The sequence below is a fragment of the Poecilia formosa genome, unplaced genomic scaffold (assembly GCF_000485575.1).
Source record: "Poecilia formosa unplaced genomic scaffold, Poecilia_formosa-5.1.2 Scaffold290, whole genome shotgun sequence".
Taxonomy (NCBI): domain Eukaryota; kingdom Metazoa; phylum Chordata; class Actinopteri; order Cyprinodontiformes; family Poeciliidae; genus Poecilia; species Poecilia formosa.
In genome coordinates this window covers 640,368-645,889 of record NW_006800229.1, presented here as the reverse complement: position 1 = coordinate 645,889, position 5,522 = coordinate 640,368, and positions in this window count along the sequence as shown.

Below are 5,522 nucleotides of genomic sequence, written 5' to 3'. Positions count from 1 at the left end.
GTATCTGATAGATTATAGGGCCACTTTAGACCTCATTATAGGATAATCCATGTTCATTAGAGGCAAATTATGACATCTGACCTAAATGTTCCTTCCCTATAGATTTTTGGAGTGGTTTTGTTATTTTATTGAACTGAGTCAAACCTGAGAATCAAAGCGAAGCCAGGAAGTATTTATATGCCACGGTGGGTACTTACACTCATGAATTAATAGCGAAGTTTTTTTTTTTTTTTTTTTTAGCGTTTTTACTAACTTTGAAAGCAATTAGCACACTTGGCTTCCTCAAAATAATTTTTTTCCAGATAGATTCTAAAATGCTAATTTACTTGGCTGTTTTGTAAACTTTTAATTGAATAATGTTTGGCATTTTTGTTGAAGTTTTGGTTATCGACAATTGTTCAACCTAGATATTTATATTTGTGCTCTTATTTTGATGAATGAGTGACGTTTATGTTGTTTCTTCTTCTCACATTCTTTCTCTCTCTTTTTGCCAAATATACAGGAACAAAATAAAACATGAACAGTAGAGAACAAGATAATATTTACAGCATAACAGAACAAGTAACTTATTATTTTAAAATTAAATTAAAGACAACAAGAGCTGTTGTCTTTCGAGGGCAAATAGAATTTGAGTAGAAGTTAACGCTTTAGCATTAGCAGCACTGATGTTTATGATCAGGGCTTTAGAGTTAGCACAACTACATTTTTAGTTGGCGATCCCCTCCATATCAGCTTTCAACTCACTGTGCTAAGCTGATACGGTTGGTCAGTGTACATGTGTTTTCTGGCGGTGGAGGAGGTTTCCTTGTTTTCTTTTGTTTTTTTCTTGTATGGCGAAATCAAAGGCTATCGCCAGAGCAAGTCATGCTGTTGTCTTTGCTCTAGTCTGTCAAAGCTAAGATTAAAAGCAAAATTCTCAATTTCCTGATCTGTGTCCTCCCCAAACCTCACCTGTGGTCATGAGATATGAATCGTGACTGAACGATCGATTTCCTGCAAACAACCGAAATGAGCTTCCTCCATAGGGTTGCTGAACCCTGCCTTGGAGAAGCATGGAGGAGTGAAACCGCTGCTCTGCTGCACTGGAAGGAGCAAAATGTGGTGTGAGTGTCTGATCCAAGGTGCCTTCCGGATGCCTTCCTTTGGAGCTTTTCTGGGCCCTTTCCAAAACTTGCAGGGACTCTGTACTTTCTCAACTGGAAATGTTTTAAAGCAGGAAGAGGGAAGCCTAGGCTTTCCTTTTACAACTGATATTACAATGACCTAGTCTCAAACAAATGAAAGATAATTGATGGGTAATTAATGATATGGGACAGTGAAGTCATGCGGTGATAACTATGAGCTACTGAAATAATGAAACAATTAATTTTATCAATATTATACAGGAAGTACAGAAGTAACCTGTCAGGCAGATATAGTAAATTCAGGGAGAATACTATAAAATCAGAGGTATTTAAGGAAACAATAAAGGTGAAAAAAAAACTGTACTCTATTTTAAAAAGTGAAGTTGTAATAAACCATCTGTACATCAGATCTCATTTCTTCTGCTCTGGGGATGTGTCCTCACCTTGAATTTAATATAAAACTGTGATTTGTCATGTCTCCTGGCTTTGGTGTCCTATTCAAAGGCTTATCTTTCACGCATTTTAGGACTTCCATCATAAGAGCTTCCCTCTCCAAGTCTCATGAGAACATGTGAAATAATCATGAAGCAGAAATCTGCGCATCTTCAGACAAGCTGACCTTCAATTTCTTCTCACTGTTTAAACTTATTTCTTTTAGCTGCATGTTTTGTTCATTTCTTCATTTCACCAAGATGTTGTGTGTCAGGAATGAAAACGGGAGATTTGATGCAGTCATTAAAGTGCATGTTCTGAGTGGCTATGATGTTTTTATAATCTTAGGCAAATCCTCGCGGTGTACCAGCTGAACTGGGACGTTCGGTGTTAAATGTTTGATTTTTAGATTCTGCCTCTCTGCTGAACATTTTTCACTTACTTTCAGCACATCTAGGTGATTATATAGGACTATTGTGAAACAATACCTTCAAAATATATAATAGATACTTTTTTAACTAACCTTTGGCCTTTTACTGGGTGCTCATTTGTGTTTTTTAACTGTATGTTAAACCAATGTTTTAAACCCTTGGATAATCAGACTTCTAGCCACATATAGCTCAGGCACAATCTGGTAAATTAGTGCAATTTCCCATAATTTTGCTTTCCTGAGGAAGACCTTAATTGCAGTGCAATATTCCCTTTATTAGCACTTATCTTTGTACAATAGTGAAAATAAAGATAAAAACTATTGTCTCTTTTACTGTTTTGAAATTCCTCACAACCTCTAATTACAGAATAAATGCTCATGTGGTTTAATTGTGAATATTTAAAGAATGTTGTGACAGCACCATATTTTTGGTGAACATTTAACAATAGACTTGTCTGCAGACACCAACTTTTGGTTGGTTTTCAGTTTTCTTTTGACAGCCAATGTTATTTTTTTCCCCTCTTTCTTTTCTCATCAACAGTATGTTTACAATTGACTGTAAAGCTTGTGGACCCAGATGGATTCAGAAATCTTCTGAGATTTCAGTGGAACATTCTTTGATAATAAATAAAAAAACAGATCTATTTATTATTTTGACAGCACTCCTTTTTCAGTGTGCTGAGAATTTGTATGACATAATATCATAAATTATGGGCAAACACAATTTCTCTCCAGAAATTAAGTAAGTTTTCCCCTGAAGGCATTTTCAAATAATAATGTTTGAAAAATGCATTCAGGCATTTAATACCATGTCAGTATTGAATTTATTTCTCAGTGAAAAATGAAACTTTCTTAGTGTATATAAATATATATGATTTCAGCTGTGAGTAGGTTACAGAATAAATGTTATAATTCTCAAAACCATAATTTGCAGTGTTTTCAACATATAGAAAACTGCAACACTACAAGGACAGACGGAGGGATTGATGGGTGGATGGTTGGTTGTACCTTTTAGGTCCCAACCTTTCTGGAAAAAGGTTATTTTCTCCAATGATTGTTTCCTAGTGCATCTTTCAAATAAATTCTCGTCTTACTCAGATTTGTGTTAAGTATCAAATCAGGATTGTTAGTTGAGGCTTAGTGATACTTGATTCAAATTAAAAACACTCAAAATTAGCTTTTTGTCTCATTTTAATTTACTAACATAATTTGTAGACTGATAGATCATTAAAACCATCTGTGAAGCAGTGATAGAAACACAGATTTGGTTAAGTACTTGATTGCTCATTCTTGTTTTTTCTTTAATCTTCATTAGCTAATTATTCCTTAACCTCATTTTGTTTTCAGACAAGGTTGTGGAAAAGTACCTTAGAAACAGGATGTTATATGGTGCTATATTATGATATGAATACATATTCATATCATACATTATTTTAGCACTATTAATATACATTGACATATTTTAATATAAGAAACAAAATGGTAAGATTGTAGCTCTTTAAGTTTAATGTGTTGAAATTTTGTGTCACATTGAATCTGTGGCAAATGTATTTTTTACAAAAAATATCACAGGAGCAAAGGGTACATTTTAATTATTAAGCCAAACCTTCTTGTAGTTACACTGTTGCTGTTTTGTAGAAATAACGTTGGATTCTGGTTCGTTTTGTTTTTGTCTATTTCACCCTGCAGGACTTAAACAATGAAAGTGGGGACTTTCATCTAGGCATAAAAAATAAAATTTTCTTAGTTTTAATGCTTTGTCAGTAAAGGTGAAAAGCATTTTCTCTTAGCAGAAGAAAAACATCAAATGTAGCTTCAATGAAGAAAGCAGCAGAGAACGAGTGTGGAATGACTGAATAGCAAATTCAAAACCACTTAAACTTTAGCTGTTGTTGCTGACACATGCCTATTTGGAGCCTTTTCCATGAAAGTAATTTTATAATCAAATAAGTAGCATTTATATAAAGACAGAGGGACAAAACAAACTCAATTTCAGACTGCCAGTGGCTTGGAGGGTGTGTGCAGACCAGGACTGAGGATATTTCCAAATGGTGGAATTAACACTTTAAAACATCTTAAATGGATGGCTCATTGGCCTCTCTCTTTGGTCATTTTTTTTCATTAACGCACCAATGGTAGTGCCTACAACATGCTGGATTTTCTATAAATCCCCTCCTGTCCCAAGAATGCCTTGGAATATAAAGTTTGTTATAGCTTCAGTAAATATGGCATCATCTTCCTCTGCATTTCCTTGTCTGAATGAGGTGCACGTCTCTACCAGGAAGCTTGGAGAGTGATAAATTCAGAGGACTCCCAAATGCCATGAAATCATTCTTCCTCCTCACACTGGTAATCAAGGCACAATCAGCTGCAGAGACACATGATGAAATCTATCCATGACTGTGACCCCTCAGTGTGAAAGACAGGCAGATGGCTTAATTTAGCAATCACCACACAGCTCAGATATATGATTGGGTCCATTTTGTCCACGTTCGTGTACAAATGATCAGTCTGTAAGAGTGGGGCTACATGCACTTCAGCTTTCAATCAGGAGAAGAAAACCCGTTATTACTCTGGTTTATGATAAACTGCTGTGACAGAGTACAACAAGTCTCTGATTTCTTGTAAACACATACCAATTTGTTTATAAGAAGGCATGCCCAGGGGCTGTAGAGCACACTAGTGATGGCTCTTGGCAATGCCCAATCAAAGGTAGCCGTTATTGGATTTTGCTAGGATACAAAACTTTTTATACGTGAATCACCTCGAACATGATGAAAATTGTACAGGCGCGACACTTGAATGTGTTGCATCATTCAAGGTATTATGTACTTCAAAAACTACTTGGAATGCATAGAAGTGGGAAACCTAATGAGAAAAGTCAAGGAGAGATGTGAAGGGACTGCAGCCCGAAAGGAGATTGGGCAGCATGCGCAGGAGGAACTGATTACTGAATTCAGTTCAGACCGTGGAAGTGATGTGACATGTTGTCTCTCCTCAAAAGCAAAAGATGCTGCAATGATAATCCTTTTTTTCATGTCTCTGCTGGGATGTTTTGGCTAAGCTGAGAAGAATGGCAGGAAAATCTTCTTGAATCAAGATCTGACAACTGGCTGTCCATTTTCAATTGTATATCCATCACAGAAATACTCAGTCTAAATAAACAAGGACATCTTCATAAAGCAATCTTAATTTCCTCGGTACTGAGGAGAACATAATTCCCTTGTAATCTTGCTATAAAACCCTTTTGAATGAACATTTCCTATGTGTTTTAGAAAGTATTTCATTTAGACAGAATGAAAGACTGAGGTATGTTTGCATTTCTTTTTCTCTTTAATTTCCTCACTGATCAAACAAGCATATGCTTCTCAACATTCCCAAAACTATAAAAAGCTCTCAGAAATATTGACCATGCACTCACAAAGCACTTAGTATTACAAATTAACAAAATATATTGCTTTAACTGAAGAAAAAGATCTGCAACAATTCTATAAGTAAGTAAATGCTCTGGTCAGAAGTTTACATTCTCTGTCATT